At 49.7% G+C, this 21,531-nt stretch overlaps 1 protein-coding gene and 1 long non-coding RNA gene across 5 annotated transcripts in view; one reads left to right on the forward strand and one right to left on the reverse strand.

Annotated features, from left to right (window-relative positions):
• Positions 1-21,201, reverse strand: part of GATAD2A (GATA zinc finger domain containing 2A) — a 66,622-nt gene extending 45,421 nt beyond the window's left edge. Inside the window, exon 1 of one of the 4 annotated variants that reach the window (XM_074809136.1) lies at positions 20,965-21,201. The gene's annotated coding sequence lies outside the window, so the exon portion shown is untranslated. Of the gene's footprint in view, positions 1-6,851; positions 6,968-20,964 lie in introns of those variants that run through there. The other 3 variants (XM_074809134.1, XM_074809138.1, XM_074809135.1) reach the window with 3 other exon arrangements.
• LOC141916520 (uncharacterized) lies at positions 7,353-15,342 on the forward strand. Its single transcript, XR_012621144.1, has 2 exons — positions 7,353-9,531; positions 10,934-15,342. It is a non-coding gene; the product is annotated as an uncharacterized LOC141916520 (long non-coding RNA).
• Positions 21,202-21,531: the final 330 nt, after the last annotated feature.

Below are 21,531 nucleotides of genomic sequence, written 5' to 3' on the forward strand. Positions count from 1 at the left end.
GGAGGGGAGAGAGAAGGAAACAAAGAAGCAGGAGAATGAATAGAGGCTGAAATGCTCAACTCACTCATAAGAGTTAAAAAAAGAAAAAAAAAGGTCAAAACCAGAATTGAGTAAGAAAGAATACAAGCAGAACAGATCGATACAAACTCAGAGATGTGCATGTTAAATAGCTGATACCTAAACGCTCCTGGAGCGCTTTAAGACTCCGATCATTCTCATGATACAGATACAGACCATCCAATATATTCTGCTTAACGTGAGCAGCACCTGCTCGAGCCGCAGAAGATTTCTAAACGGGAAAGGACCCCCGTCGGGTCTGGGTCAGCACATCGGTCTGTTCTGTGCACAAACCAGAAGTTGGAGGGAGGATCCGAGGAGTCCAGTCAATGCCCAAGGGCTCTCCAGGAAGGACAGTGGTGGGAGGAGAAAGAGCCTCCCGAAATTGAGCTTTCTTAAAAATAAAAGGCAAAATAAACACTCCTGATCACAAGCTTCCGCACGTCTCGGTTAAAGGCGCAGCCTTGACCCTGCCACCGGGAGAGACCTGCTGGTTATCAGGGATTTACAGAAAGAAATTCTGCAGAGCAAAAAAAAAAAATCCACCTGACCTGAGCACATCACCTACAAACACACGAAGCCTTGAAATAACGAACGTGAGAGTCAGGGGCGCTCTCCCTGCTTCCCTCGGTCTAGGGGTTTGCCAGCTCCCCGCCCGACACGTGACACTCCTTCCCCGTATTTGTCTGGCCTTCAGCGCCTGTGACTGGCTGTTAAATTTTACTCTCCCAGACCTTTCAAATGTTTGCATTTCCTAATACAACAAACTGGCATTGCGGATTGTGGGGTAAATGCGACAACTCTTTTTCCCCCTCTTCTCATCTTAAGTCCTGCCAGCAATTCTCATTTGAAAACACAAGATGACATGGAGTTAAATCATTTCAGAGATAAAAGCTAGAGAAGACGAAGATTAAAATAAAAGGAGTTGTTGTTACAAGCCACACTTTGCACACCTCCTTTGTAACACAGCTTATACCCATTTTGCAGATGGGATAGCCAAGGCATGGAGAGGTTTAAGTTACTTACTCAAAGCAATATAAAATTTCTCCTCCAGGGAGGACAGGGAAACAATGATAAAGGTGACAACAAGTTCCTACAGCACACAGGACATCAGCTGGCCCTGAGCAGTGTGATTTTGAAGATGCAATAACAGGGACAAACACCTGGCATCTGCCTTCCACACCTCCGAGCTGTGCTGGATCCAAAGCTCTGGCCAGACACCGACCCGCTGCCGACCAGCGCTGCCCTGCAATCCTGAACTGTGTCAAACCCTCCTGATAATAAAGGCAAAGAGGAAAGAAAAGGGCATTGCTGCAGCTGCACATGGCAAAGTTTTTCCACTTTCTGCCTTATTTCAGAACGCTGAAACAGCAACACATTCAAACATTTTTTCTTAAGAGTCAACACATCAAATGCAGGCAAAACTTTCTTGCTAAACCTTGATTTTGTCCCATTCAGCCCAAATGCTATAATCAGATTTTTATTTTTTTCTCCTCCAAATGCCCTCTTCGCTCAAAGAGAGTGAGCTGTGCTCCTGAAGCGAGTCACGACGCTGCTTTCCAGCCTCACTTGCACTAGAAAGAGAGGAGCATAGCGGACAACAGGTGAAAAAGCCCCAGCACAATGAAGAGGCGCTCTGTAATTAAGAGGAAGGAAAGCTGTACGGGAGAATTCCTCCCTGCCCCGTGGTAGCCACAGTCTCCCGAGGTGATGCCGAACAGGTCACACAGACACACAGACACACACACACACACGCTCGTTTACTGGTGCCCCACTGGAGTCCCGAGATCTGACACACCAAGAAGTCAAACACCAAAGAACGCAATTAAAGGCAATGAAAGGTAGAAACGCCGGTACCTTCAGTAGTTGGGGAAGGGGGAAGGAAAAGTGCTGAACAGCAAAAAGCCAACATAGGAAACTGTGTATTAATAAACCTTAACTTTGTTCTGTCCCTGTCCTGTAATGCTTGCTTTGGGCAATTCACTCTCCTTTTCCCCACCTGAAAATGGACACACGATTCATCTGACAGCGAGGGTCACTGCTGTACACAGGGCATTCAGACTGAGCGGTGCTCAGCAGACAGAAAACATCACAAAGAAATGAATAACCTCAGAAATTCCAGGTGGTACGTAAGGAATCAAGCAGGAACCACTAACTGAGTGAGGGTCAACATATTCAACAGATGTCCCATTCCCCAGGCAAAGGGATGCCACAGAAATGCAGAGACAAGAGGAGGGGGAAGGCAGCTAGAAAAGCCTAAAAAAAATAAAAAAAATAAATCCCAAGCAAGTCTTTACACCAATCAATCATAATATGAATGCATAAATAAGCAGAATGTCTATATATAAAGTGCCAAACTCTAGCTTGTAAGTTTTAAGGGCACAAATCTAAACCAAGCAGCACGGGAGAGCAGGGACAGCCTGATGAAACTACCCAGAACAGACTTTCAAAGAACACAACTGAAGGGCTGTCCTGGAGCTTCCCAGTCCATCAGCTCTTCTCTGAACACTTCTTTTGTCTAATGCCAGGAGAAGAGGAAAGAGTGTTCACATGCCATTTTTTCCCCCAATCAACAAAATATGCTAACTACATTGCACTTCACATACTGGTCTACAGACCGTGTGCTGCGCTACCTCAAATATGAATAGCATTACACAAAAGCAAACGTTACTTCCCCAAGTCTAAAAATAAGTCTACCATATTTTCAGATACCACAGTCTCCAGGAACATTTGGAGTGAAAAAAACCCCAACACACCATACAGTTCTACATTACTTAAGATTATTACTGAAAAAGACATGAATTGGAAGTCAAGAAGCGCCTGGAACAGGGCTGCAATGTTGGTCATTCTAAGAGGAGGAATAAAAAAACCTCTACATCACAGTTCATTTTTCCTTTTATTTTGTAACGACAGCTCAGCACGTGTATTTTAATTCAAAAGGGGAACGCACACACTGCATGTTTTCTTTCCAACTTTGTCGTCGTGACCTCTCTGAGCAGTACCTGTCCGCAGGATGACAGCCCGTCCCTGCACAGGTGCGTATCACACACGTGAACTCTGTACAGAGCACGCGACTTTCTACCTCCCAAGACACATAAAAGGGAAACAGAGTGTTTTGTGAAACACAAGCAAGATAAGCACGCGACTACTCCCCTCAGAGTATGGCAGTAAGAAACCAAAGTGTTAATGGTAACTTGAGCCTGGGAAGAACTCACAGTTCATATGTGCATAGTGTCAAAAAAAGTAAGTTCTGATGCCCAAAGATTCGAATTTTTAAATGCTGAAGTACACTTAGGTACACTACTATCAGTGAGTAACGTCTAGAGATTGCTTCTAGAAGTTTGCGGTTCAAAACATGCTCTATGAAAACATTTTAAATTTAATCAGCAAAGCAGCATTTTCCACTCTGAAGTTACCCACGAAGCGAGTGCTCCATCAAAGCAGAAAAGCTGAGCTCTGACCACCGCAGCACCTCGCCGGTTCTGTCCATCCCAATTTCTTGCAGATTTTGGTTGGTTGGCGACTGGCCAGGGACTTCACAACATGGACACCATTTCAAGAGGTACCGCTGAAAACGTGTCTCAAATGTGGCCTCATTACATCTGAGTGAATTTTAGACTTGATTTTTAAAATACTTCCAGCGCTATCCAAAAGACGTCACAAGTTGACTTCCTTTGTCCCAAGCATCATTCCTTCTCCTTCCCCCGCCCCTAAAGAGCACAGCAGAAGTGATTCAGTAAGGAAGTAAGAATGCTTATAGCCCACACGGACAGGTAGGGCTAACGAAGAGCACACCCAGAAATAGAAGTGTAAGACCATAAGACAGTAAGCCCAGAGTTCCTCCCACAATTATAGTTCCTTTGACAGCAAAGGGATAATTCCAGTTCAAACCCGAGGCCGTGCAGAGGTACCTAAAAGGGCCAAACATTGGACCTATGTACATGTGCTTCTGTCTGACCAAAAAAGTGATCCAAATCCTTCATCGTGCCTTGCAGAAGCGTCACAAACATCACACAATACACCAGCACTGTCTCAATTTGAACCAATGATTTTATACAGCTCCACATATGACTACCGGCCTGTAATTACTACAAAAAAGTCGTAACGCAGCTATATTAAGTTACAGTATTAGCATACTGACACTGCATCATATGCCAGCGGTGTTGCATCATCACCCATTGATGTAACCTCATGACTATGTAATGCTGTTAGGGATGGTATTAGCTACTCCTTTGTGCTTCCATCTCTGAGGAAAGAGAAATATATTGGGCTACCTGCATTCCGCGCCACTGCTGGACACCGAGTGACCACAGAGATACAACTCTCTCTCTTCCAGTGAAGCTCAGCGAGGTGGTTTTCACTTCAAGCACAGAACTCAGTCCTTTTCACACTCAAAGTTCAGCCAGCACATGCTAACTGGTAATATGTTCACTCTTTTTCCAAGTTAGAAGAGTATCAGCCTGTTGCTGACCCCCAGAGAACGCACAAAGGGGTGAGCTCTCACAGCCTCAACGCCAAGCAGCGCTGCCCTCCCCATTCTCAAAACCAGATAGTTGTGGGGAGGGAAAAAAAAAAAAAAAAAAAAAAAAGAAACTAAATAGTTTCCAGCCCTGAAACCAGCATATTTTGTGATCCTATCTGAGATACTTAACTGCAGAGCCTCGCTGCCTCCAGGATATCACACCCCCATTTTTTTGACCAGAGCCTGACAATCCAGACGCACCGAAGGCGACGCCAGCGGCGAGTGACGGAGCGTGATGTACGGGAATACACCGTTCCGTACGTGTCACAGTCTCAGATGGCTCTGAGGTGACACTCGGGGGCAACGTCCCCGCCACCAGCCAGCTCTCCCCCCCCCCCAAATACAGCACGGTCCCCGCTTAGAGCGCTCGGGGGGCTACCGGCCTCCCCGTGGCCCAAACGCCAGCAGACATCGGTGCGTATCACCGCCACATCCCACGATCTGGTGGGACCGACCGTTTGTCACCAGTCTTGGGTCTGCAGAACGCACGTGCCCGGCAACACATCGCCCAGGAGACAGCTCTCTTACACAAAAAGCTCTCCACGGGCTACACATCCCTTTATTTCGTGCTTTCTGCTGCCTCTGGTCCCCTACCACCTCGTCCTCTCCACTAACAGCACATCTCTTACACTCCTGCTTCTTCCTACCCACGTCTCCATCCACTTGAGACGCTGGTCAATAGTTTGTCTGAAGAAAGGAAGGTTTCGTTCTCTTCTCCCGCTGATGCATGGCAGCTTCCAGCCTACTGGCATGTCTCTTATTCCCAAAGGCCCCTCTTCGTTTCACTTCCTGTGTAACTGTCTCTACAAGCAGCTCTGCTACCTCTGCTTCCAGCTGCATTCGCAGGCGGGCAAGCGAGAGAGAAACATGAAAGTCAGACACCTGCAAAAGAAGCTGGAAACGAGGATTAGGGCCATGACTGCAAATTAGTGCTCTGTGACAGTCGCTGCTGGGTCCATCAGCTTGGGAACCTCTGTCTGGGGAAAGGAGTCTACCTCATGAAGTACAAAAATAGAAGAGCGAGGGGCAGCCAGAAAAAAGTGAAAGTAAAACCTAAGCCATATAGAGAGCGTAAAATAAATTTTAGAAAAAAAGTAAGCAGATGCTCTAGAGAAGTAAGTACGTGCATCCCGACTTACGGGCTTCCCCAGCTTTGTGGTTCCAAAGCAGCGACCGATGCCAGACAGTTTTCAGTCACCGAGCCCCCCCCAAACGGCTCCTCTGCAAACGGGAGCGGCGATTCCCGGGTACCGGGGAGCTCGACGCCTGCGTGCGCTCGGGCAGCGCCGCTTCCCGGGGACTATCCCGACCGGGGCCAAATCCTGCCCGGCCCCTCCCGCAGGCGCCGGGAACGTGCAGTAATGGAGAAACCGGGGCAGGGCGCCCAGCCAGAAGAGCTTCCACCCGCGGCCCCGGCCGAGAACCCCCCATTACCGACACGACACCCGGGGGGAGGCGGCGGCTGCGCCCCCCCCGTCCCCCGACCCCCCTCGCTGCGGGGAGGCGGAGGGGTGGGGGGGGCGCAGCCCGGTGCACCTTGAGCCGCAGGAAGGGCGGGCGGGCGGGCGAGGACTCTTATTGTGACACGGGCCGCAGCCTGGCCGCCAGCCGGGCCAGTGCCACGGCGGGGGCTGCCCGGGGCGGGGGCTACCCGGGGCGACCGCTCGCCCCCCGCTGCGGCCCCCCCCCCCCCCCCCCTCCCGGGGCCGGTCCCGCCGCCGCCACCACCGTACACGGGGGGCAGCGGGGGCAGGGGCGCTCCCAGCCCCGCACCGGCCCGGCTGGCGACAGAGGAGGAGGAGGAGGAGGAGGAGGAAGAGGAAGCAGGCACGGCGGAAAGCCCGTAACAACTTTCCGAAACAAACGCCTCGCAGGCTGCCGTCCCAACGCCGAACAAAAGCCGGCGGCGACCCCGGGAGCTCGGCCCCGGGCTCGGGGGACGCGCCGCGCCGCCAAACTTTTGGTTTACCGGCAGGATCCACCCCGGGAGCCCCCGGGAGCCCTCTCCTCGCCGCCGCAGGCAGCGGCACGAACTCCTTCCCTGGCAGGCATTAATCAATCAGCCCGCCCGAGGGCTGGAGCCCGGCGGCCGGAGAGCAGGACTTTGCACTTTTCCCGGGCTGCCCGCGGTCCCCGCACGACCGGGCTCTCCCGGAACTTCCCCGGGAGCGCACCCGCATCCCCGGCGGCCGCTTTTCACAAATAACTCTGCCGCCGCCTCTCCCTCCCCAAGACAATAAACCCAACGAGAACTTTTAATCTGGGAACTCACACGCCGCGGCACCTCCCCGCTGGTCCCCGCGCATTCGAGCGCCGCCGGTGCCCGTTCCCCGGCCGCCGGTTTCGCTTCCCCCGCGCCTGGCCGCCCCCTTTTTCCGCGCCGCCAAGGGATCCCCCGGTTAATCCTCTCCGCCGCGGCTCCCTTTGCCAAATAATGCGCTTCTCACACATGGAGTCGCGGCGTCACTCGGCGGAGCATGCGCGGGGCTGTCCCCGAAACACAGGGCGGCCCCGTCCTGCGCCGCAGCGGCGGTGGCGGCGGGGCTGGCGCGGCGACAGCGGGAGCAGCAGCGGCGGCCGCAGCGCGCAGGGGCCCGGCGCCGCTTCCGGGCAATGGTGGAGCAGGTCTGTGACCCGGGGCGCCATTGGCCGGAGGGGGTCGCGGCACATGGTAGGCGGGCGGGGATTGGCTGCGGCGCGGGCGAGGGGCGCCGCCGCGGGGGGCGCGGGTCCCGCCGCGGCGCTCGGGGCCACGTGGAGCGGCGGCGGCTCCGCCGCGGCCTCCCTGCCCCGGGGCTGCGGTCGCGCTGGGGGCCGCCGCCGCCTCCCGGGCCGGGCGGAGGGGAGCTGCCGCGGTCCGGTGCGACGGCAGGACCTCCGCTGACACGGATTGTCCCGGGGGCCGCTTATCTTATTCCTTCCTGAGCGTCTGGAGGCGCTGATGAAGGAAGCGGATTAGCGGCGTGCGGCTCCCGCGGCCGCTCCAGCCTGCGGCAGGACAGCGGGGAGCAGGAGGAGGAGGAGGAGGAAGAGGAGGAGGAGGAGGAGGAGGAGGAGGAGGAGTAGCAGCGCACGGCAGCGGGAGCCAGCCCCGGGCAGATTGCGTATTCCGGGCAGGGCTACCGGTAGTCGGAGGCCTGGCTACCGAGTGGGGACGGGCGGCGGGGAGGCACGGACTCGGCTCGTTTCCGAAATCCGTCCTGAAGAGAGGAAAGTCCGACCGAGAGGAGCCGAGCTCCGCCGGCTGGGGAGAGGGACGCTCTGAGCAGCCACCCCGGAAATCGGTATTTTCATACACCGGAGAGCTCGGGGTAGCTCCCGCCAGCGCTGCCGCCCGCTCCCGGTGGCTCAGCCAGTAGCCGAAAGCAGCCGGAAAATAACTTGAAACACCCCAAAACCCAACTCCCGGCCGCGGCAGGACTCGGGGCCGCAGAGCGCGGCCGGGCCCGAGCCAGCGCAGCAGCGCGGCTACCGGCCACCCTGGCTACCGGCCGTCCCGGCCACCGGCCACCCTGGCTACTGCCCCGGCCCAGGTACTGCGGCGGGGTGGGACGGAAAAGCAGCGTTTGTGGAGGAGCCCTGCTCTCCTGTGCATCTGATAGGAAACTTTAGAAGGGCTTTCGGAAGCCACGTTCACCAGATCTTAAATCCAGCAGGTAAATTATTTTAGAGCAGAGTAACAGCAGAAGAGATGCTGAACTGGTTTTTGTTGGTGTTTTGTTTTGTTTTTACCGATCCCGTTAACACACTTGCAGATCCCTGGTGTGGTTTTCCAACTAACTACCCAATTCCGTCCTGCAGCAGAGGCAGCTCCCTGAACGCTGTTCTCACCCTCGTATTTCTGTTTATAATATTCCCACTGGGCTGTAATCCCCGGACAGGTCTGCCGGGGGGGGGGGGTTTTATGAATAACCTTTGCAAGTTACCAAAAGAGCCAAATTCTCCTAGATTTTCTGTAGTAGACTAATGCCAGCAAGCCTCAAGACCTCCAGATTTCCACATTTCTGCAGACAGGTTATTTTTTGGATGTGGTCTGCCGGCTCCTAAGTCACCAGCTCGACGCCATCTTCACTAAGCCCTGTCAGTCTCGGGTTAATAATTTTCAGTAAGGCTATACACCATCCTTCAGGGTCCTCCTTCCTCACTAAAAGCTTCTCCCTACGAAGCTTCTGGCTCCACAGTCATATTTCTGACATGATTTCTAAAACCTAGCTGAAGCCTGAAGTTAAAAACAGGAGGGATGTCACAAGGAGTTAGGGAAGAAAGTTACCCCAAAAGCAATATTCTGCCAGACCTGGTGTGCGAATGCTCCCCGCCAACACATCTCCCAGTGTGATACTTATTGACAGAGATTTAGAAGCAGAATAATTAGCAATGGGTTGGGTTTTTTTCAGATTGTGATGACTTCATTCTGAGACTGATAGTTAATTTATAGGTCCTGTGAAAAGACAGGGGACGCGCTTCTGCCTCTGGGTGGGTTACATCCCCTTACTGTACCCCATGTTCAAGCACAAAGGATTTCGACAGTGACAGCTCACCCGTCTGCACCATTACTTTGCCTCCCTGTCAGCACATCATCCAGACTCTTGCCGATTATTTTTTTCACATTAAAAATGATGGACATCCCCTTGTCAAAAGACTGGAGGTGCCCCCTCGGAGAAATGCAGGGGGAGAGCCGGCACGGCCCCGTCACCCCCAGAGCTGGCTCGCTCTCCGCCTGCCCGCTGGCGCCCAGCAGCGGGACCACGCATCAAACCTCCCTCCTGTCCCTTTTCACAAGAAGACCACCAGGGAAAATTCAATTTTAGTTGTTACGGGTCAGGTAACTGTAAGCCCAGAAAAGCAAACCACCTGTCTACAGTCCTCGGAACACGATGCACGGCAATGCTACTGCAGAGTGAAGAGAATGCTTTTTTATGTTCTTCTTTCATCAGCTTACTTAAAACATCAAAGTAAGTGATTATTTAGTAAATACTTTAGAACTGTGTGTGGTTTAAGACCAGCAACTGATTTTTTATTTTTTAATAAAGACTGGCTTCTCTTTGGGGGCAAAGTTCCAATTTTAGCAACGAGGTGTTGCCGGGGGATGGTACAGGCGCAGCATCAAGAGGGACTGTTGATAATTCAGTCACCTGGAAGGTGCATCGGTGTTGTAATCGCTTAATAGAGACACAAGCTGATGTCATTTCAGTGACAATCAAGTGTGGCAAGTCGGTGGCTCTACCAGCAAGAGAAACACCGATACCACAGACTTGTGTATTCCTAGAAATATATACGTACCATGAGGCAACTTGTTCACACATTTATGTAAACTGCTGCAGTGAAACTAGTCCTAAACTGCTTTCAGGAGGAGAGTTCTATGAAACTGCAACAAATTAAGGAAAAAAGCTAATTAAATTAATCTACCTCGTATCTGTCAGACTTTGAAAGAGTTGGGATTTGGGGAAGAATCTGTAGGTATGTTAATCTTGTGTTCAGAAAAAAATAAAGCTGACGCTACTTAGGTCCAAACAAGGGAAACCAAACATCTGAAAGAGCAATTGATAAATGGTACCTTACCCCTATTTTAATATATAAACATCTTTGCCAGGTAGAGAGTATTCGTCAGTAAGAGAGTATTGCTAAAACGTGATTAAAGCAGTTCCCTCTCCTATTTAAAATAGCACCTAAAACCTTCACAGCCAAGTGTCAGTGCACCTTTAATCTGAATATATCCCTTTTTGGGACTCTCCACCTTCTAACTAAATACTTGGGCGCTATGCATCTCCTTTATTAAAATAGGCAACACGGTATTATTAATATTATTGGATTTTAATCTAAATTAAATACTACATTTAAATTAAAATCCAATAGTTCAAAATTAAAGAAGCCATTTATGTAAGCAAAGAGCTGTACTTTTGCGAATCCCTTCCTCGCTGTGAATCAGACGATGCACAGGAAGGCAATTCCAGAGTATTACCTCACCATTTCTCACCTGGGCCTTGATTAAAGCTACTCAATTAAGCGCAGGGCAGAGCGCCGTGCGTGTGCGGTCAGCTGGGAGAGGGAAGGCTGGAATTCAGCCGGCTGGCTGGGCCGGAGCTGGCATGTCTTGGGTGTGTCACTAAGGTGACACTGTTTGGAGAAGGGCATCAGCTGCACGGCGCTAATGACGCTCCCCGGTGCCCGGGCTGGCTCTGTGTGGGTGGCTCCAGAGGGAACCGTCCCCGTCCCCGTCCGCCTCCCCAGCCAGCGGCACGCAGCAGGCACGCGCTTTGTTTGTATCAGTCTTTTCAGTTTTTATAAAAATGTATCACAAAGATCCAACCTAGCAAATGGCCTTGAATACTTACTCGCGCCTGGTTTTCATTTAAGAAGGCAGCATAAACCCGGAAAACGGCGTAAATACTCGTCCTGATAACCCGAACTGATGTGACGTAGCCTAGATTCTACTCTAAAGCTGAACATCTCGTCACAAAAGCAAAATTTTGCTGGAGCCACAAAGTCCAACTATGAAGTTGTTCTTCCAAAGGTATTTCCCACACTCCAAATGCAAAGTCCATAGGTAATATGGATCAAATACTTCATCCTTCCTATCTATTTTAATACCACACTATCTCCGCTCCTCATAAAAATACCACCCAATATAGCATATGTTAATTTTGTTGTGACAAGAGCAGAATTTGGTACAGGGATGTGAGAAAAAACCCCAACAATTCAGGCAAAATTCACAAGTGTCCCTAAAGGAAGAAAGAAAAATGAGATTAAGCCTTTTCTCAATGCACATCAGAATGTAGGTCAAAGAAGAAGTAAAGCTCAAGCCAGATCTGGAAGCCTTGGTCATCGTCCTGCAACCAACAGCAGATGTAAGACGCATGGGAACATGCTAATATTGGCATCCTAAACAGGCTAAACGGGTTCTTAAGCTCGGTAGCCGATATGTGTTTTAGTAAAGGTAGAGAACACAACTCTGAGGTCGTTTGATGGTCTAGAGGAGCAAGAAATCAGCACAGATACTTCTGAAAGCTGCTTCAGATCGGCGTCCGTGTTACATTCACCTAATTTCCACCGTTCAGAAGATAAACTAGGGGCTACTGCTGAGGGTGTGTTGACCTGGAGTCTGACACTGGGACAAGACAGAGGGCAATCCTCTTATTTTTTTAAAAAAAGCAAACCCTAGCACCTCGTAAAGGATGGGGTTTTTTAAATCTTTTACATTGCTGGCTATAGGTTTGAAATTAAGAGACTACATCCTCAAATAGTTAAAGGAAAAAAAGGATAAAACTGTAAGCATGCTGCAACAGTACTCAAAATCTTAAGAATACAATTTTAAGATGGTTTATGCTAAGAACGAAAGGAATTCCATAGGCTTGAGACCAAGAGATGCTCCTTTACTTATTTTCTGGTGAAACTGTTTTTTTCTGGTGGAACTATTTTCATGCAAGTGCGAGCTGCAGCTCCCACCAGCTGCTCGGGACAGAATTTCTGGTAAGTAGTTCAGGAATAGGATGAGATGGTAAACTGGTGCTTTTTGACGAGAAGAATCTGAGACACTTCAGAGTCACTCTGTAATCTGTACCGCCGGGTCTGTTTGCCTATCTCCCACCCACCGGGAGCGACGCTTAAATGTGAAACGGTTTCTGTGGCAAAGCAGGACACGAGATTGGAAACAGTCAGAATTCCACGATCTAAGCAATGAGGTGAATGACCCTAAAGAGAAATGAAAATGAATCTTTCTGGAACTGAAAGACATTAAAGATCAGTAAGTTACTGAGGAAATGGGGAAAGCAGCGGACGCATGCAAACACTGCTTGGCCCAAGATGGTGCCTTCAGTGTGATATTATCTGACCCTGTCTCAAATAAGCACTTTAATGGCTGGAAGAGGATATATTAGGAGCTTTGCTCCAATTCAACAAGCGCTTCATGGACTATCGATTTTGCTCACAAGTGGGAGAGAACAAAGTTCACCCTGCATTGCTGTTATTTAAAGATCTGCCAAAGGACATCTCAACCTCCTGAAAACTGGTCCACCACCGACTGTCTCAGATCAGTCAGTCTTGTGATCTGCAACTTCGGACACAAATGTTTTGCTGGCAAACAGTGAGTCAGACCCACGGAGCCATTACTGGAGGGAACGGCTGTAAACAAGCACCTCTTGCTTGTTTACTGATCATTGTCACATGGCTCCTCAGTACTTGACCCTGATTAAAGGAAGAATTAACCAGTTGCGGAAAACTCTACAAACTTCTGGTATAATTTGACTTACTGTAAGTTTTAACCGCCGCAAACGCTCCTATGAGAAGCAGGAACTCAAATCAGTGGGTCCACACCTACAAAGAGATCTCAGGCTCCCTTCCTGCTGATTGTATCAGTCACTGAATATCCCCAAGAATCTTTTTCATCTGGACCTGCCAGCCTATTTTTAACTGTCTGCAGCCTGTAAGCGTGATACACAAAGAAAAACCAGGAGCCCTCACGAACCTCACTGGTTTTATCGTTTTGTGCAAGAGATAAGGCTTGGTCCCTGAGCCTTTTCTCTAGCGTGGAATCCTTCTCCAGAACAGACTATGGGATACTCGGCACCGGGGGAATCTGCTTCCAAGAGGTAACCAGCAGTGGCTTGTTCTGCATCAGCTGGTCTGCTGATCACTTAACACTGCCCTTTTTAAATGAAAACAGGGTTGTGCCACGGTCCACACATACAATCAGATTATTTTCTTATTATCTGCTAATTTCCCCCCCTCTTACACACTCGCACTGCATTTTGCCTCCTCTAACCAGTAAGCTCGTCAGGGTGGGGGCACTCGAGGTGCTACAGGACCACTGTGCTATTAAACTCTGTAGTTTTAAGAATGAATGGTTTCCCGAGTGCAACTTCCAGCTCTGTATCATTTTCTTGTTGCCTCCTGATTAAAAAATATTTAAATTACTAATTGACGCTAGTATCCGTGTCCATATACTCTGAAACCCCAAGCAGTGAAGGCAGGAGAAAAGAGAGTTCACACACCAGCGTTACTGGGACGTACTCGTAGAATGAAAACGCGTACGACATTTCCTCCATCGTGGAGAGCGTTTTGGTCTTTACTGCCCTCCAAATTAGAGGTAATGGGGGAAATATAAATATGACCTCAATAACTGTTAAGTTTGAGCAACTGTGGAAGAGAAGGGACCAGAAGCTCTATTTGTAGTTACCCCATTTTCTAGAAAACCAGCTTTTATCATTGAAGGCACCAGTTAGGCTGCCTGGTATCCTTGGGGCTGAAATGGTTCATTTCTCAAGGAGATTAAGCAGCAGACCTGAAAGTCGTACAGTATCATAGATGCCACGATTAAAACCTCGCTTTCTCCCTCTGACACACGTGAGATGTCCCTGCACGGGGCTGTGGTGCTGTTTTCAGCAACTGTACCAAAGATTTTGAAAGTCAGATTGTGCTGCTCAGCCACGTTGTGGATTTTCAGGTTATCAAACTTAAAACTGAAAGGGTTCACAAGTATTTTCAAGTAGGATGTGTGTTTATCTGCCCGAGTGTCTCGGAAATGGCAGGAGGTGGTTGTTACTGACTCCGGGTTGTCATTGTTAATAATACATCGTTATTAATCAGATTTGAACAAACCCCCCAGTCAGTGTTTACCAGTTGGCAAACTGGACACAGAAAAGCCTGATTCAGGAAAGATTTGTTTTTACAGTTCAGACCCTGCAAACGAAAGGTTTCCGAGTGTGTAGGGAATGCCTTTCACAAGGTAAACGGGTTTGTAGTTGCAGCCTGAAGAACTCCACCTAAATTCCACAGATGTATTTGAGCAATTCCCAGTAGTTTATTCTCTCAATCCAGCATCAGACTAGATTCCTAACGGAGATTAATGCTCGCACAATCAGATATCTGTCTGTACGGATGCCGTGACATCCACAGGTCTCTGTGGTTTAACAGACGAGTTCTGGCTAAAGATCCTTAAGGACGGGGTAACCGAGAAATAAGGAGTTGATGGAACGCTATAAATTCTGCCTGTGCAAGACCATCTTTTTCCAGTGATACAGTTTTGATGAAAATAGATACAAGATCCTCCAAAACATTGTCAGGTTACTCTTACTTTAGACTTCTTTAAATATGCAGACAGGCAAATGATTCATGCTCTCCCTGTCGCTAAAACCCATACTGTGTACGAACACTGAGGCTGGTTGTGTATAAAATCATCTTTTAACTGAATTAGCTTCAGCCTTAACTTCTTTTTTTACTGGAAGTAAAGCCCTTCTTGCCGCAAAGACCGGGGCTACTGGTTGGCTACAGGCAAAAGCATCGAGCGAGGTGGTCGGCACGAGACTGTGATTAACCTTAGCACACCGAACCTCCAGGACCAAAATCAAGGTAGCCTTGGAGGGAGCCAGGCAGAGAACTGAAGTCACACGTAGAGATCTCGCAACAGAGATGAAATGAATCCTGGTTTAGAAGTGACTGCAATGAAAGGTAGATAAAGAGCAAAACGTAGGAACTTAGAGCAAAACAGATTGCAGAACACTGTGCCTTCGATAAAACTGAGCACTTTATCCTTAGAGTTGTGAAAGGGAGTGCCCGGTTGTTCCTGGTTTCTCAAGGCATCCACCCAGGGATCAGCACTGCATTGAAACTTGCATTGCATCCAAAGACAACTGTGCCATTTCGCTACAAAATCATCTCCTTGATTATAATTAGATTTATTAAAATTTGTATCGTGTCAAGGCCAAGCAAGTTATCTGTACCTCTCAAACAACTTCTGTAGTGAATAAAAGCTTGACAGTTCAACATGACCTCAGTTTACTATAACTCATGTTGTTATTTTTGAAAGATGAATACTCCGAGCCCTTTGTTACCTGTAATTCTCAAGGACTTGACTGTGCTATTTGTAAGATGCCAACAGAGCCTTACCATAAAGTTACGTTACAAGCAATCACGGGCACATTGATGTAAAGCCAAAGGTCTGAGAAAGCACAGCCAGGTTTTACTGATCTAAATAAAGTCAACTAGACAGATTGTTATTGGAATACGCTGCATTTTGAAAACCTCTGTATTTTCACGAGGATTATGAGAGTCTTATACCATGTTTACTATAAGCATTTATTAACATTGTTCCTTCTGGTAATAAGATGTTTATTATCAGCACATAAAAACCGCCAGTCTTTTCCCCTGACCGCCTGCTAATTCTAACTTCAGTTCTATGAAGTCGCCTCTCTTCCCCCAACAGCACTATACTAGGTCAGTTCCATAACCTGCTTTCCTGCTGAAAAGCGAGGCTTATAAATTAAATTCATTTCTAAATTTAGGATTGATGGGATCAGTCATTACTGGTCTTATTTTTTTCAGGCAGATTTCAAGGGAAAAGTATTCATAAAGCAACCACTGCTTCTCGCTTAGAGTTTGTGAGAGTCCTAAACTGTAACTCTCCGCACATTCGTGGCATTAGTTGCTGAGACCACCTTTCCAGAATTAACAGGACCAAGATTAGGGGGTTTTCTTCTTCCAGAATAATCTTATATTTTAATAGTACGTCACAAATTGCATATGTGGTTTCCCCGCGTCTTTACGTTAGAAAATACAGGCTGTTCAATAGGAACTAGAATCAGTTGAGGAAGAAGGAAGAACACTTAGTTGTGCCGACAGGCAGACTTTGGTAAGCTGCTTTCCAACCTGAAATCTGACCTGGGCAACGAATCCAACTACTTCTACTGAGCAAAGGCAGTGGGGGAGATCCCTCGCAGCCATCAGATGCTGCTACCAGTTACACGCCGCTCCCAATGCACTGCCAAGAGATGGCTCTCCGGGAAAAAAAATCCCATCTCTGTCACCAAAAGCTGAAGCACCCTTTGTTTTCCTTTGAAGAGGAGGCCGGTCCTCCATCACACACTTACCCAGCCTTGCTCTGGGTCTGCAGCGTGCAGAGGCACAGGCAGCCGAGAGGGAGGGGAGGGAGTGCCACAGAACCGCACTCCACGGCCCCCGCGCTCTAATGCCTGATCATATACTTGTTTAATAACTGCAGAAAAGGACAGCCCAATTCTTATCATCAGGCTCTCTGGAGATTTGACATCCTTGGCATTGTATCCTAAGAGGAAGGAAATTTCTCACTTCCCTAGCTATTTCAGTTATATAAATCAATTGTTGAAGGATAGTTTAACTGGTCTGCACATAGGAACCAAGGCAACTGTATCTGGGCTCCAATGCTCTTTGGAGATACTTATCTATAAATTAAAAATATAATGCTTTCTAATTCATCAGTAATTATATGCGTGTACGTTGAAAAAATGGTGAAATCTAATAGCTAGGAAAAAAACCTGCTTGATTTTATACTGGCAGTCATGATGCCCGGCTGTGAAGCCGTTTGATCGGGGCCCTTTGGACCCAAAGGCCAGAAGCTGTCACCAAACACCGACCGTCCTCCCCTCATTTTCTCCAGCCTCCTTGGAACATCCACGTCCTATCAGCTGGGCAAGTGGGTTCAGTTGCATAAACTTCAAGAACTTATAAGAGACTATTAGTAAGGACAGTGGATTAGAAGATGGGGTTTTCTGGCAAAGAAAAAACTGCTATGGGCTGCAAAAACAATTAAAAGATGGAAAAACCCTGAAAATACCTCTGGTAGCTCCGTGAGCGTAAGGCCACTGGTTTACTGTGCCAGGCAACCAAAAAGCAAACACTGCAGGTATCGTTCCAGTATTTCAGCTTGGCACTAACACCCTGATTATTCACTTGCAGCAAGAAATAGATCTGTCCTAAGCCACAGAAGCTGAAGGGTGAACTGATGTCATGGCTGACAGAAGGAACCTCTTGTAAAATGAAACGATGATGAAGGCGCAATAGCTCACACATGGCCACAGTACGTCCGTGTGTCTCCTTCTAGGGAAATGGCGTGTTCACAGAGCATCCTTCACAACTAGCATTAATTTGCTTATTTTGCAAATCTAGAAACCTATTTGATTAAAAGTAACGACTCAAGTGAAAAGGCAGGGAGGACTCGGTCACACAATAGTGATTCTGTCCTCCTGCCCATACTGATTTTTAAGCTTTCTCCTCTAAGCCTGCGGAAGACCCAAAGAGTAGTATTTTCTCCTGTGATTAGGATGGGTCAATGGATTTGGTCAATGCAGTTTATTTTACTTGAGTAAAAATATTTATTATCCTATTCTGAAAGGAACTTATGGCATCTCTATACATAACCAACCAACCAGGCAAGACCGCTGGCCTCCGGAGATGCTCTCAGATGCTCTCCAACAGCCAGGCCACCTCTACGTACATGGTACGGCAGCTCAAATGCCTTCAGCTTTCAGAGCTGGGCTACTAACCGCGCCGGTAAGGATTCCAAAAACGTACACGCCACCTTGCTCCAAAGAAAAGGGAATTAGTCAGCAACAGGGGTATTCTTATAGTGTGTTTTCTCTCATTGTTCTTTGGCTGCAACATCCATTGATATTTTTGGTGGCACACCAGAATTGTGAAACTAGATACTCTGAGTCAGCCCAGAAGTGTAGATGAGATCAAACCCCAGCGTTCTGCAAGGAACAGAGGGCCGACCAGCAAGCCAGGATAGGTAAATACTCTTCACACATCTTCCCAAAGAGTTTTTTTCTGAGCAAGAATGCCACAGAGATATGCTCCGAGTCCTCGTTCCACAGCATCACACTACTACTAGGAGACATTTTAGGGTTGTCTCTCCTGTTCCCTCAGGGGTGCTGCTAAAAACGTGGCTGTGACCCGCTGCAGAAGTCGCCACTACTCCTTTTAAATTCCGTGCCTGCCTCTGGGGAACTGTGACAACATACAGGCCAGTTTCTCTGGAGACTCAGCGGACTCCCTAAATTCATGCTGAGGATCGCGGGGTGGAAAGCAGTTGATCTCCCCTTGGCCCAAACAGCTGAACTCTTAGCGAGAGAAGAGACATTCAGTTATACCTAAATCATCGCAATGCCTGATATTTTTTGCTGCACTAAGGTGGTTCTGCCTCTTATGTACAATCCCTGAAGCACCCAGTCTGTCATGATGGCAACTGGATAATTAACTTTGGATGAAAGCTAATTCACATTCTTCAAGCAGCTTTCAAAAGCAAAGCTGGTGTGATTGTGTACTTTTTTAAACAAAATTTTGTTATTTGTAGTCCCCAATTTGTGGCTTATAGACGAGTTTCTTCCTGCAAGACCCTCTGAAATTGCTCATGGCAACAGGGAATTAAGATGGTTAAAACGAAGCCAACTGGGAGACGTGAAATAGCTTGCAGCATTTTGCTTGCTTCAGACAGTAGCCCACTGGACAGCAGGATTTAGGGACACGGACATAATTTCAGTTATAGTTGTGCGGTAACAACATCTGTTTTACTCTCTGGAAGATTTAGTCACCGCTTGAACAGTACGCGTGCTCAGGTAAGATGTGTCATTAAACTCTCGAGAAAGTCTGAAAAAAGGAGTCAGCTGTACCATTGAGATTGAGATTAGAAGAAAAACTCAATCTACAGTTTAAAGGAAGACTGACCACTAAAAATTCGTTTTCTTTCTTAAAACTTTGTGCTTGGTACAGTCATGAAAAATACTGAAGTATTTCACACAGTTTTCTTTGCATTTAACAGTGCTTTGTATTCAGTTCATTCAAATAAATATTTGTGCCACCAATTCCTAAGTTGTTTAGGAGTTATATTTACGGGTCCTTCTCAAGGTAAAGCAAAAGGAAAAGCTTTTTCTTCCCTTACACTTTTTTCTTGTTTGGAATTTGCTCCTAAAAATGTCGTGAAGAGTCAAAATTTGTAAAGTTAGTTACTTCCAAATACTCAAACCGACAATATTCTTTTACCTATAGCAACTGCCACAGCGTACACAGCTCGTACATACGCTCCCTTATACTCCTCTAGCTTTTCACCACTTATCACAAAGACGGGGAAAAAAGTGGAAGATAGATAGAAAATTAATAATGAATTAGATTTTTAAGAAGCCCTCTAGATACGCTCTGTGAAACATGGCAGATAGCTGGGGGTGAGGAGAAGGTGGTAGACCACAGACAGGATATAACTTTATTTTGAATAGAGCTTGTCTTGCGTACAAACTAAATCCCCCCCCCCCCCCCCCCGAAGTAGTACAGAGATAAAACACTGCCAGAAAAAGAAAGTGATCGAGGCAAACGCAACAGTGGTGTTTTCAAATTGGTGAAAATGAGCCTGGCTCTCAATCTTTGAGCACAGAACCTCCACGCATCTAGACACAGGGGTATAAGGACTCCTCTTTGGCATCAGCCCCACAAAACACCTCCATCTTAAGTCCTGTCGTGAATTCAACCCATCTGGCCCTCTCCAGCAAGCAACCAGTTTTTTTGTTCCTGCTTAGCAGGTCCCCTCCGTAAGTGGCCTCACCCTGCCTGCATCCACCCTTTCTTCCCAGGGACGCCTCATCCAACGGCAGACCCTCGATTTTTGCTGCCCCGCGACAGAACTTTGTCCATTTCTGGAGCACCACTTTCTCTTGCAGTGGACGTCTTGTTCCCCCCGAAGGACGCACCACTGAGGCTTCTCTCAGGAGTCCTGGTACCTTCGTTACCAAAAAAGCTGCCCTCTTGTTTCTAGCAGCACCCTTCCCCCTCCAACCGCCGGGCTCTCCCCCCGGGGTGCCCCTTCCCCGCCCGCTCCGGAGCTGGTTGCCCCCAGCCCGGCCCGGTGGCCCCAAGTTCTTCCCCGGATGCCCCATCTTTAGCATCGGTAGTTCCCTCCCCTCCCCCACTTCCCCTCCCCCGCCTTCCCAAGTCTCTGGGACTAATAATCTGCCTTTGCTGACATGCTCTGGTAGCTGTGCCTATCGGGCAACTCCCAGGATGCACTCTTCGCTCCTCCCTGGCACCCCCTCAGCCTTGCCCACCCTCCGCTGGTACTTCCCCAACCCTTTTTTTTAATTTTTTTTCCCCTCCCCCCCCCTTTCCCTCCCTCTTTCCCGCCCCCCCCCCCCCCCCCCCCCCCCGGTTTTGTGAGCGCCCCTCCCAGGCCCGGTCCTTCCTCAGGCCAATTCCCCAGCGTCCCTCCGGGCCTTCCCCTCCCCCGCCGTGCCCGGGCCCTGCCGCCCCGGCCCCGCCGCCCGCGGGGCGCCCACACCCGTACCCCGGGGGGGGGGGGGGGGGGGGGGGGGGCGGCCGTGCCTCACAACACCCCCCCCCTCCCCTTCCCACACACACCGGTCCGCGACCCCCCCAGCGCAGCGACCCCCGGCCCCTCTCCCCTCGCCCTCCTCGGCTTCTCCCCTCCCCCCGACCTCCTTCCTCGCCTCCTCACTCGCCCCTTCCCCTCAGCCCCGCTGCCCCCTCGCCCCCTCGGGGTGTGTCCCCCCACCCCTCTCCCCCAGCGCCCCCCCCCCCCGTGTCCCCCCCCCGCCGGGTCCCCAGGGGCTGCGGGGGGTGGGGATGTCACTCACTCTCCTCAGCCCCCTCAGAGCCGCCTCCTCCTCCTCAGCGGGGCCCGGGCCGGACTGGGGCCGTGGGGGGAGGGGAGGCGGCTCCCTCAGGTGGCCACTGACAGGAGGCGGGAGGGAGGGAGGGAGGGAGGAGGGGGCTGCGCGCGCAGGGAGACCCGCCTCGCGCCGGGCTCCCTCCCTCCCCTCCCCGCTCCCCTCCCCTCTCCCCTCCCCGGGCCGCCCCGCGCTGCCGCCGGCGCGGGACTCCCGGGGCGCCGCGCGCGCCACCAACCGTCACCTCCTCGGGACGCCTGTCCCGCCCCCCCCCCCCCCCCCGTTGCTAGGCAGATTTGGACAAACTTGCGCCTCCGCGCGCCTCGCCCCGCCTCCTGCCCGGGCCTTTGGGGGTGTGTGGGGTGGTGGGGTTTGGGTCTTGGGGTTTTTTTGTTGGTTGTTTTTTTTTTTTTTTTTTTAAGGGGGGGGGGTGCGGTTTTTTTTTTGAAACCAGGTACGGACGGCTGAGACGGCCAATGAAAAGCTGGGGTTGCCCACCCCGCGAGCCAATCGCAGCCAGAGTCCGCCTTCGGC

The sequence above is a fragment of the Strix aluco genome, chromosome 29 (assembly GCF_031877795.1).
Source record: "Strix aluco isolate bStrAlu1 chromosome 29, bStrAlu1.hap1, whole genome shotgun sequence".
NCBI classification, from domain to species: Eukaryota; Metazoa; Chordata; class Aves; order Strigiformes; family Strigidae; genus Strix; species Strix aluco.